The sequence below is a fragment of the Lactuca serriola genome, chromosome 9 (assembly GCF_051521515.1).
Source record: "Lactuca serriola cultivar US96UC23 chromosome 9, Lser_US96UC23_V15, whole genome shotgun sequence".
NCBI lineage: Eukaryota > Viridiplantae > Streptophyta > Magnoliopsida > Asterales > Asteraceae > Lactuca > Lactuca serriola.
In genome coordinates, this window is record NC_136416.1 from 65,169,351 (window position 1) to 65,182,438 (window position 13,088).

Sequence of the window (13,088 nt, forward strand, 5' to 3'; positions counted from 1 at the left end):
AAAAGAACGCCCAAATCTGACTTCGTATGAGGAAGTTATGATTTTTCGAAGTTTCGACTTAGCGGTATGCAGCCCGAATACTCGATTTGAGACCGAGCGGTTTTTAGCCAAAACAATCTAAATGAGAATTGAAGATCTCATTAATTGTAGTAAAACGATAAAAAGAGAGGCGAAAACGGACGTCGGATGAAGAAGTTATGATTTTATAACGGAGTTTTCCTGTCCCGGCCTACTAAATATAAATAATAAAAATAAAGTCAAAATTACCCAACGGAGTCTAAACGAAAGTTGTAGATCGTAGTCTCACTTACGCGTGGATATAAAGAACGTCGAAAACGGAGTTCGTATGAGGAAGATATGAATTTTTGAAGTTTATTAAATAATTTCAAAATTAAATTTATATATAAATTTTCAATATTATCCAAGGGGGGAGTCACCGGGCTTATCCAGGTTATGCCCCGCGTAAGTTAAGAGTACGCCCCGCGTAAATCGCAAATCCAGAGCCTATAAAAGGGAGTCGAGTGCAGCCGATTCAATTGCTCATTTCTCTTCTTTCTCTCGCGTTTTTGCATCGTTTTTCGTGCAAGAATTATCCCGAAGCCCCGATATCATTCCCGAGCCCCGAAGCAAGTCCCGAGGCCCCGAAGATCCCGAGAAGTGAAATTCCCGAGCCGAAGCTCTGCCCGCGAGAAGTTCGATTTTTTGTGGAGATCTTCCAGATCTACCGAAGAATACTACTTCTACAAGTCGTAGTGCTGTCCGATCATCTTCTGATCAAGTGAGTGTATACTACCTTCCATAAACACGATAATAATACAAGTATGGTTCAAGTGTATTAAGTATATTGTTGTTTATATGTGTGAGTGTGTGGTTACTTTCTTCTAACGCATAATTATGAAGTATTTTATACGAAATACGTGTTATGTGTATAATTTTTGTTGTCATGTGTGTGAATGTATATTCACTTTCTTCTATCTCATAGATCTGATTTATTCTCTATGAAATACGTGTTATGTGAGTGTGCCTCATCTGTTATGTGGAATAGGTATTGAATGAGAATGTTATACAGGTTTTAAACTATGTATCAAAATATATTTTTATCTACTAATATGTTGGGTGGAACATGGGTAGATAGTTGATGTGTGAGAAACAGATGAGAGGCCTCGATGTTGTTGTTGTTGATCTAGTTATTCAGCGAGTATGAATTAGAACATGGGGTTAATTTTAGATCCGGGAGTATGGATCAGGTAAAGAGATAAAACTTGTTATTAGTCCGGGAGTATGGATTAAGACTAAGTTAATTGTCCCTAGTCCGGGAGTATGGGTTGGGCACAGTTATTGATCCGGGAGTATGGATCAGATCAGGGTTAGGGTATAGTTAATTGTACTTATTCCGGGAGTATGGATTGGGTACAATTATTGATCCGGGAGTATGGATCAGATCAGGAGGTTAGTTTTAGATCTGTGAGTATGGATCAAGTAGTTTTAGATCCGTGAGTATGGATCGGTGAAGAGGATAGTTTTAGATCCATGAGTAGGGATCAGGTAAAGAGGAAAATTTTAGATATGAGAGTTTAGATCGTGTCATTGTGAGGATTGATGGGGTAGGTTAAGAGTTGCCTTTATATGGTGAAATTGTGCAAGTTTGAATGTTCTATATTTATAAATATATGATATAACATTGTGGGATGAAAACCCTATATGCTCACTAGGCTCCCAAGCCTGACCCACTCAGTTTTCTTTGTATCACAGGTATTAATACGAAGACATATTTCACAGAGAGATTTAAAGGAGATATAAATCAATTGTGTAATTAAATGTAAGTTCTGTTTATGCTTATATGTTTGTATCGGAACATGACATCCCGAGGCTTTATTATTAAATGAAAAATACATTCCCTTTGAGAAATGTTTTGATAAGTTATTATCATGTCTTGTTTTGGGAACAAATTCCGCAACCGTTATCTTTAGAAGATTACTCTGATTTTATAAAACAAAGCATAAACAAAATCGGTCTTTTCTGGCCGTGAAAATGGCGATGTCACACTCACTACGAGGTTCTCATGTGTTTTGGAAACCTTCTTAGTTGAGACTAGATTAAGGATATGGGCAGCAGTCTCTAAGGCATACCCCCATGATGAGATTAAAACTAAATCTTGAAGATCGATTAGATCTTAAACAGGTAAATAAATACTAAACAGCAAGAACACGAAAATAAAGAACAAGTCAAGAATGAATCAAACGAGTCGAATGATTAAAACAAAACCCTCAGAAGAGCTCGATTAAGAACATCAACTGTAGAGGATTAGTAGGTTTACAAGAACGATAAAGAATACTGTAAAGCTATCGTATTTCTCTAAAGCGTTTTTCTAATATGCATGCAAGCATATACTTATATAATAAATCTAAAAAGCTACTCGGTTGGACAAGCCCAAACCGGAGTACAAAATAATTGGACTACAAGCCGAGCCCAATGACGCAATCCTCTAGCGAATATTCAACCCAACAATCTCCCCCTTTGTGTCAATTGGAGCGAGATCTTCACTTGTTACTTGGGCCAGCAGCGGAGGCAGGCATTTTCTTCTTCACAGTATTAAACAGACGCGAGATAAGAGCCAGTATCGTCTGTCTAAACCTGATGTACCATTGGATCATGTTGTTGAAGTACTTGACATCGTCCGCTGCATTCTCTTTACACCTTCGGATGATAGACAACACGTGCTCTAGACAAGAAGTGGTGTAAAGATGTTTGTCAGCTAAAGCAAAGAGACATTTCTGTCCTTCTGCTCTAGTGAACATGACCGAATTGCGTCTTGGGTCGATCTTGCCCATCTTCATTTGATTGAGATCACTGGCCGATCCCACAGAAGCTATCTTCGGTTTCTTCTTGAAGACAGTGGCTACCTCCTGATCCATTAGGGCTACCTCCATGATGTAACATACTAACATCCTTCTGAGATGGTCTATAATCGGACCATATTCAGCTTCATTTGTCAAGAGGATGTTATGCAAAACGATCCAATCATGAGGATTTAAGTTCGGTAGATCTGCCAGGGATATAAAATGTTCAGTTCTTGCAGACCCTCGAATCACCTTGAACTGAACATTGATGAATCTTCCTTCGGTGTAAGGCTTCAATACCCGAACATTTACTATCTTCTGGGCGCTCCATGTTTGATACTGAGGACAAGCAACCTTCAGATAGAAATCGATCAGCTCCCTATCAACCTCAGGGTTCGGATGAGGGACTTCAAAAATATTGGAGAAGGCGTGGAAGATAAACGCCTTTCGAGTCAACGGCATGTTGAACTACGAATCGACATAATTATAGCAGTCGAATGAAATCACCGGCTCGAGCCATAGGATGCTGGGAGTATCTATGGCCTCCTTAATCATTCGCTCCCGAGTCCAGGCAGGGATGAGAGTCTTCCTGCTCTCAAGGAGATCGTGGGCTTCTTTCTGCTTGCGTTCGGCTTCTTCAGCCTCTCGCGCCACACGATTGACATCATCATCAACATTGCGACTGTTCTTTCGTTTCAACATGTCCGCAATGGTTTCTTTATCTTCATCTTCATCTTCTTCCTCAGCTATGTTCTTCCCTTTATCCTTCACACCCGAACCCGAACCTTGACCAGTCGGAGGTGGTTCGGTTGTGTGAGTAGCTTTGGAGGAAGGAGGTGGTTTCAATCCGGACTTCACTTCTCCCCCTTGTTTCGGATCGGACACGAAACTAGGTAAGCCTTCGATTTTGCTGAGAAGGTCCAAGGCAGGAGGAAGTTTTTCAGCAAGGGTTCGCCTCACCGAATGGTTGAGATTCGGATCGTGTGCTTCGAGGATGTTGGATAGAGCAGCGTGTACATCCGAAACACATGTCTTGATAACCTCCCGTTCGGATCGAAGAGCTTCAAGCTGTTGCTGTGAGTTTGAACGTTGAGTGCTCTTGACATTTAGGGCGGTGGTTTTGCTTGCCAGAACGTCCATTAAAGAGTTTTCAACTGCAAGATCCTCTTGTAGCTTAGCGAGGCGTTCATCAATGGAGGCACGAAGGGCCGAGTTGTCGTCGCATATGGTTTGGCGAAGGGTAGCGAACGAGGTCAACTCCGTTGAGACGAACTTTGCCAATTGCTGAACAATCGGTTCTAAAGTTGTCTTGGTGGCATCAGCGCTCTCCTGTAAGGACTTCAACAGGGTAGAAGCGTCTGAGAATAGTTTATCGACTTTTGCGGTCGCAACCTCACAGGCTTTTGTAGAGGCGTCTATGGCGGCTGTGGCTGAAGCTACCGAATCATGCTGAGCCCTGGAGAAGGCATCAACAAGCTTCTGAAGAGCGGCTTCAGAGAGAGAGGATTGAGAATTGGTGGATGACGCAAGAAGTAAGTCAACCTTCTCGTTTAGCTCCTTAAAATGCTTCTTTGTCACTGGAGCATCATCCTCTTCGTCACTTTGAACCTGAAACGGACTAAAGTAGACCGAATCGAAGGTCATGTTTTCACCGCCAAGGAACGGGTTATCTCCATCAGAGGCATGATCTGGAGATGGTGGGGGTGGTGAAGCTGGGGGTGTAGTGGTTTTTGTAGGTTTTGGTTGAGTGTTGGTTGGGGTAGTTTCGGTTGTATGCTGGGTTTTGGTTTGAGGTGGTTCGGTTACGGGTGGCGTTTCGGTTGCACTGGTATGAACCCCCGTATTAGATACGTTGGTTGTAACCTTTGCAGTTGTTGTTGTAGTTGTATCAGTGAAAATGGGTGGTGGTATAGGGAAAGAGGTTGTAGGAAGAGTGGTAGTGGGGTTTATGGTGGGAATGGAAGTAGGGATTGTTTGAGTGGGTGAAGGGATGGGGGAATTATGGATTTCCATGTCTGGGGTAGGAGATCGGGGTGGGGTGTTGCCTCTTGGAGGGGTTTCGCCTTGTTGAGAGCCGTCCGAACCCGAACTCTCGCCTTCTGAGTCACTCGAAGAGGAAGGGATTACAAGCTTTCGCTTCGGTTGGGTCTTCCTTCGCTTCGGTTGCGGAGACTGAGCAGGTTTTGTTTGTTTCCTCTTCTTGGGAGAAGGACCTTTAGGATCTTGGGTCACTTGCTTCCCTTTTTCCGCCTTTTTACCCCTGTTCACCAGTTTGTCAACATCATGGATGGACTTTAGCATTTCCGGTGTAAGTTCCATCGGTCCTGATTGTTTGAACTCCTTAATCGTCCTGATGATCCTGCTGTCAGAAGGAACATCGCCGTACATTGTCTCTGGAATAGAGCCAATGAAAGAGAACTTGGATGCATCAGAGACGATGATCTTCTTGGTATGAAACGTACCGATCGAAGACATCGATGCACCTGCAGCAATGGGAACGTCAAACTTATCCATCGCCCATTTAGTGATAAGAATCCAGAACCGGGCAAACGACACCTCAGAATGTCGTGATGAAGAAGAAAGGCTCTGGATGAGCTGTTGTCAGAGGACCAACCCAAAGTCTAAGTTGACTCCGTTGGAAACTGCATACATAATCGACAGGAACAGTCGACTAGCACCATCGGAACCTGAGCTCCGTTCAGATAAGCCCTTGAAGAGGACTATGAACATGCCGTTCCATTGTGGCGGCAAGCAGGATTTCTAGAACTTCGCAACGGAGGTGAGCACCTCCGTGTACCCCATGTTGTAAAACATGTTGTAAAGATGGCCCGCCAGAATCGTCTCCGGATTGATTCTTGAAGGGTCAGCAGCAAACCCTAGCAGTGCACCAAATCGTTGCCTTGAAATCGAGGTGTTGTGATCAGACACCTCGAAGAACACCCTGTCGACTTCTTTATCGTAGTGAGCAGTCGCATACACCTGCGATAGGATCACCATGGGCACAGACTCAACCCGAGATAGTGCAGGAGCGATTTGCGAGTACTTCAGGCACTCGATGATCGGAAACATGTAAGAATCATACGCCTGAGGTGTTAGATCAATCACCAAGCACTGTTGAGGACGAATGGGAAGAATGTGTGAGGTAGCATGGACGGAGAATGATTCTGCCATTGTTGAAGGTAGGAAGAAGAAGATGAACAGTAAAGCTTTTTCGTGTTTTTGCTCTCTTGTAAATTCTGAAGCAGTAAAGAGGTAAATGGTAGTGAAGACTGCCTTTTATAGTGGGTGAAAGGAGAGAGAAAAATTGTTTCAAATCTTCTATGGAAATACGAAAAGGTTTCCGGAATGACAGATGCGTGACAGTGAAGGCATGCGATGATCACGTAGGAGAGAGAGTGTCAGATTCCTAGGATCACGCCGCCCAACAAGCGCCGTTTCAGAACAAACCGTTTCAAATCCTCACGCGCCATTAAGTGCCAGATGGGTGTCGCCTGAAATTCGCACACGTGTCCATGATGTCAGTAAAAGAATGGGCGTTTCAAATTCACACGCGCCCCTTTTTAACCACCGGTTGAAATTCAATCCTTTTATTTCCCGCCTGAGTCAGCAACCTTTCGTCTTATCTTGTAAATGGCATCTTTTGAATAAATTGCCCACGTGGATGATTGTTGACCATATCTTAATAATTAACCACCAAACCAATAATACAGCCTGTAATAACTAGTAACAGAATTTTGGAAAATCAAAGATTTTCGTGCGAAGAGTGTAAAAAGAAAAGAAATAAAGCAACTCTTTTTAGGAATGACTGTGATGTCATTAATGACATGAAACAAATGATCTCGGGCACGAATCTCTTCCTTCAAGGTCAAGAGAGACCTTAAAGTGTTAGTTTGGATTCCCGTTGAATAACGATCAAACACTTATTAATAAATGTTGAAAGGTTTCTTTTAATTAGGCTACTTTAGAGTGGCTTTCGCTTTGATTCAACAATTCTAATCTTGAAATAAGAAAGAAAGTGAACAAAGTACTTGTGAGACCAGTGTAGTCTATTGAACAAGTAGGTAGGAATTAAAGTTAAATTGGCTTGGAAAATATAAAATCGCAAAAGAAAAATTAAAAACTGGATCCCAAGGGAAGAAATGTTATGGTGTTTAACAATTTCATAGGAATCACACAAAGTAAAATTTGAGATTTCATGAAGGTACATTCGTCAATTCTTAGGTGAAAACTTGAGCAAATTAATTGTTCACCGTCAATCCAGATTAGGTGTTGAATTTGGGGTTTCACTCAGCTCGTAGTGGCACGAAACTAAGATCATAAACTCAGATGTTGTGTAACCATAAACCTTAGTGGTAATTTCTGAGAGTCTCAAGGGTTACGTTGATGAAACGAATGTAATGGAGAAATGTAATGAAGATGGTGTAAGAAAATAAAGTACCTCTTTTGCGAAAATAAGGACCAAGCAGAAAACTCTTAACTCATGTGAGAAGAGAGTGAGGTAGCTCACGATTAGAATAAATGTGGTAGCCTTATTGGGAAGACAAGGTTTGTTTATACCAGGTCATGAAGGCTATTATTCAAAATCGTATGAGGCTTGGGACACATACAGCAGCATGCTTCTAGGGACACTTAAGTAATCCATCAATTATCTCCCCATAAACGAACGAACACAAACACAATTAAAAAAAATATTTTTGGAGTTTTTGAAATAGATAAAAATATAATAAAAAAATAAAAAAAAAATTAAAAGAGAAAAAATAAGCAAAGAAAATAAGACTTGAAAAGAGTAAAAAAAAACTTTGGAAAACTTTGAAAAACCGAACCCGAACGTTTGGTTGGTTTCGGTTGGGAAAAATTTGAAAAACCGAACCCGAGCGTTCGGTTGGTTTCGGTTCAAGAAAATTTTGAAAAACCGAACCCGAGCGTTCGGTTGGTTTCGGTTCAAGAAAATTTTGAAAAACCGAACCCGAACCTTCGGTAGGTTTCGGTTTTGGAAAATCTTGAGAAACCGAACCCGAACCTTCGGTAGGTTTCGGTTTTGGAAAATTTTGAGAAACCGAACCCGAACCTTCGGTAGGTTTCGGTTTTGGAAAATTTTGAGAAAAACAAGGAATTGAGACATGCAATCAGAAAATACTTTTAACAATAAGATAAACAACTTTGTACAAGAAATATACAACCAAGAAAACTACCTTTGTGGTGATGAGCGAGTCAGATAATTTAACCGAACCTGAACGTTCGGTCAATTTCGCTTTTTACGTTTGAGGTTGAGAGGTAGTGTGAGGTACTGACTCTGATTCCATCATACCTAGCCCTTGCAATATTCTGTTGAATGATGCTTCAGGAAGAGCTTTGGTAAAGACGTCAGCCAGTTGATCAGTGGTTCGAACAAAGTGTACTTCGACGTTTCCATCTTCCACGTGATCTTTGATGAAGTGATACCTCAGTGCTATGTGTTTGGTTTTAGAGTGTTGCACTGGGTTATGACAGATCCTAATTGCACTTTCAGAGTCACAATATAGTGGGATCTTCTTCATATTGAGTCCATAGTCTCGAAGTTGACTTTGGATCCAAATCACTTGAGAGGTGCAGGATGCAGCGGCTATGTATTCCGCTTCGGCAGTAGACAACGACACGCACGTTTGTTTCTTGGATTGCCAGCTAACCAACTTCCCGTCAAGGAATTGACAGCCACCAGTGGTGCTTTTTCTGTCGAGTCCACATCCTCCAAGGTCAGCATCTGAATAGGCTAGAACGAAGAAGCCTGAATTGGAAGGATACCATAGACCTAAAGAGGTGGTTCGCTTGAGATAGCGTAAAATGTTCTTCACTGCAAGCATGTGAGGTTCGCGTGGGTTTGCCTGAAATCGAGCACAATAACATACAGAAAACATGATGTCAGGCCTGCTAGCAGTAAGATACATTAGTGAGCCTATCATTTCACGATAGAGCGTGATATCAACAGCCGGTTTGTCTAGAGATGGAGTTAGCTTGGTGCCGAATCCCATTAGGACTTTGACTTTGGAGTCTCCCATCATACCAAACTTTGCTAGGAGAGTCTTCGTGTAAGCTTCCTGATTGATAAAGATGCCTTCGGGTCCCTGTCTAATATTTAAACCAAGGAAAAAGTTAATAGGACCCATTGAGCTCATTTCAAATTTAGTCTCCATCAGCTTTCTGAATTCAGCTGTTAGGCTGGGATTCGTAGAGCCAAAGATGATGTCATCGACATAAATTTGAACTATCATTAGGTGGTTACCTTCCTTTTTGCGAAAGAAGGTTGGGTCAACCGAACCTTGTTTGAATTTAGACATCTTTAAGACTTTAGTTAGCGTTTCATACCAGGCTCACGTAGCTTGTTTGAGGCCATACACAGCTTTATCCAGAATGTGGCAATGATTTGGATATTTTTCGTTCACGAATCCAGGAGGTTGCTCCACATACACGGTTTCTTCGAGTTCTCCATTAAGAAATGCACACTTGACGTCCATTTGGAAAACTTCAAAGTTTTTGTGGGCAGCATAAGCAAGAAATATTCTAACAGATTCCAGCCTAGCTGCGGGAGCGAAAGTTTCTTCATAATCAATCCCTTCCTCCTGACAATATCCCTTTACTACCAGACGAGCTTTGTTCCTTATAACATTCCCTTCCTTGTCCATTTTATTCCTAAAGACCCATTTGAGACCAACAACCGAGGCATCTGGAGGAATTGGAATGAGGCGCCAGACTTTGTTCCTTTCAAATTCGTTCAGTTCGTCTTGCATTGCTTGAACCCAATCGGAGTGATCGAGAGCAGTGTTAACTGTCCTCGGTTCAACTTTTGATACGAATGAGTTAAACATACAAAACTCAACCTTTGAAAATAAGGATGTCTGTTTTGCCTTTAGTTGTGATCGGGTCAGAACCTTTTCGGAAACATCACCAACCACTTAAGAGATAGGATGATCTCTGGTCCATTTGGTAAGAGGAGGATAGTTTGGATCAAAGGTTGGGTCTAGTTCAGCATTGATCATTTCTTCTGGCTCGGATTGAATTTCGTAGTCAAGTGACATATCATCATGCTCCCACTCGATTGATGAGCTATGAGAAACTTGAGGTTCAGAGGTTTCTTGTGGTGCTGGACTTTCAGGCGTTGATGCACCTTCGGTTGCAATTGGACTTTCGGTTGGAGAAGCGCTTTCGGTAGCAGTTGTAGAGCGTGGCTCCCCCTCGACTGAAGCATCGTTGGATGGAGGTTCATCAGAATTCGATCCTCCTTCATTCATTCTCTTGGCAGCTTCTTCGACATTTGCTTCATGTGGTCTACCTTGTTGTCTGCTGCACCTGCTTATGAGAGAGTAGCTTTCTTTGGTTCGTCAAAGAGCTCCAGAAATTTCTCGTATAGATTAGCGATCGAGACTGTGACTTGGCCAGTTTGAGAAAAGATTTCCCCAGCCGTGTCTTCTTTGGCCTGTAGCTTTTTGACATAGCTATCATCAAAAGTCACGTAGTAGGTCTCTTCGATTTTTCTCGAACGCTTGTTTAGGACTCTGTATGCTTTGGATGTGAGAGAGTAGCCCAGAAAGATTCCCTCGTCGGCTTTGACATCGAACTTGTTGCGGTGTTCTTTAGAGTTAAAGATGAAACACCGTGAGCCAAACACATGGAAAAATTTCACATTGGGCTTTCTGTTGTTGAGAATCTCGTATGGTGTGAGCGTGAATCGTTTGTTGAGATAGGACCTGTTCTGTGTAAAACAAGCAGCAGAAATAGCATCAGCCCAAAAATAAAGAGGTAAGAAAGCGAAACTTAGCATAGTTCGGGCAGCTTCACACAAAGACCGGTTTCGTCTTTCGACAATTCCGTTCTGTTGAGGTGTGTAGGGAGCTGAGAAGTTGTGACTTATTCCCTTTTCTGCCAGAAATTCTTCAAATTCCCTGTTCTTGAATTCCAGACCATTGTCGCTCCTGATGTTGCGAACGACCTTCTTGAGTTGTACTTCAATCTGCTTGATGAACACTTTCAGCTTATGAGTCGCTTCAGATTTGAGCTTTAGAAAGAACACCCATGTAAATCATGAAAAGTCATCAACAATAACAAGAATATACTTGCTACCACCGATGCTTTCGATAGATGATGGACCACACAAATCAATATGAAGTAATTCGAGTGATTCAACAACTTTCGTGTTAATTACAGATGGATGACTTTGACGACTCTGCTTCCCCATTTCGCATGCAGCACACAAATGATCTCTGTCGAACTTGAGCAATGGAAGGCCCCGAACATGACCTCCAGTGACAAGTTTGTTGATATCTTTAAAGTTGAGATGAGAGAGTCTTCGGTGCCACAACCAGCTTTCGTCAGATTGTGCTTTTGATAACAAGCATATAGTTGGGTTTCCTTTGATGGGTTTAAGGTTTAGAGGAAACATTTCACCCTTACGCTCCGACTTGAGAATTACCTTCTTTGTCTTCTTCTCAATAATTTCAGAACCTTCATCGTCGAATGAGACTTTGAGACCTGTACCTCCAACAAGTTGAGATACACTGATGAGGTTGTGTTGTAGTCCTTCCACATATGCCACCTTCCTTATAGTAAATTCACCATTTGTTATCATTCCGTATCCCTTTATGGTGCCGAAAGAGTTGTTTCCAAACTTGACGTTGCCACCATTTGAAAGAGACCTGTATTCCCTGAGCTCCTCTTTCCTCCCTGTCATGTGACGCGAGCAGCCACTGTCGATGTACCATTCTTCGTCGAACTGCTCGTCACTTATAACCTGCAAAAATTAAGCAGATTTAGGAACCCAAAGTTTCTTGGGTCCACGTGAGCCTTTCACAGGAACAGGAATAGTAAGAGAGATGTCAACAAGATATGTTCGTTTTATGAGTGTTGTTTCATCTTTCTTTTTAATGGTAAAGACTTTTATTTTATTAGGATTAGGAGTGTTCGGTTTAGACTCTGGTGTGGATGCATTAACCTTCTTTTTGCCTTTTTGTTCAGCTGACGAATGAGATTTTTGAGAACGAACAGAATGAGTTTTAGAGCAAGATGGAGATGAATTGGAAGAATTAGAAGAATTAGATGAATGAGAAGGAGTGGGCTTAGATTGAGATAACTTCTTAGCTGGAGACTCTAGATGACCCTTTTGCTTTTGATCATTGGTGGGACTGACCTTAGAGTTTTGATCTCTTTTGACTTCAGAAACGAACTTATGCTTTCGGTTGGAGTCGTTCTGTGAACCAAACCTGTGCTTTCGGTTGGTATTCTCTTCCGAACCGAACCTTGGCTTTCGGTTGTTATGACTCTCATGCTTTTTGACAGGATTGTTCTCAAACTTCAGATTCTTGTCTTGATGTGAGAAATATGCATTCTGGGATTGCCAGAATTGTTTCCTTTCAGAGAGATTCTTCCTATATCTCTGATTCCTTTCACGTTTCTTATTCCTCATCTGCTTCGGTTGATGATGAATATTGGCTTTCATTTTAGGTTTCTCCTTGGCTGGTTCACTTTGAACTGTAGGAGTTTCACTTTGAACTGAGGAACTAGAGGGAATGTCTTCTTTTGCCGAACTTCCATTCTCTTGAGGAATGTCTTTCGTACCACTCGTACTTGGCTCATCGAAATTATCTGGCTTATTCAAGGGTTCTGGTATGTATCTTCCTTTACTCATCCATGAGGTTCTTTCTGATAAGTCTACCGTTTCGTTTGCATTATCTATTGGAGCTGACCAGAAGTACTCATCGTAGCCATCAGCATTGTCTTCGTTCACAATAGCTGTGAGTTCAGCGGTCTGATGTTCGGTTACTCCAGTGACCTTGTAGACTTGATTTGGAGTGGTCTTGACCTTTTGATATACAACCGCTTTCTCTGCTAAGATAGGGGACTTTTGTTGGGACAATCGAGCGAACTCCACTGAATTTTCAGAAATTAGATTCTTGTGGTTTTCAGGTTCGCTTTTTACAAATTCTGAGCAGTCAACCGTGTCCTCTACAGAAATTTCACTCATCTTGTCGTCCTCATTAAGCTCAGATGCATTTTCAACATCTATTTTGTTTTCTGAGCTCAAGTTGGCGTTTAAAGAGTCAAATTTTTGTATGGTTTCGGTTCTCAGTTTAAGTCTATCATTTTCATCCAAAAGGTTTTTGAGCATGTCCTTGTGGTCCTTGGATTTAATGAAAGATTCAATTTTGTCTAGTCCATACATATAGGTCGGATTGACGTCATCAGATGATATCACACTCTCACAGTTATAAGCTTCAGCAT

The 13,088-nt window shown here is 41.8% G+C and overlaps 1 long non-coding RNA gene across 1 annotated transcript; it reads left to right on the forward strand.

The window, feature by feature from the left end:
• The first annotated feature begins 558 nt into the window (after positions 1-558).
• On the forward strand, positions 559-1,923 carry LOC145074893 (uncharacterized). The gene is made up of 2 exons (XR_013692158.1): positions 559-778; positions 1,753-1,923. It is a non-coding gene; the product is annotated as an uncharacterized LOC145074893 (long non-coding RNA).
• Positions 1,924-13,088: the final 11,165 nt, after the last annotated feature.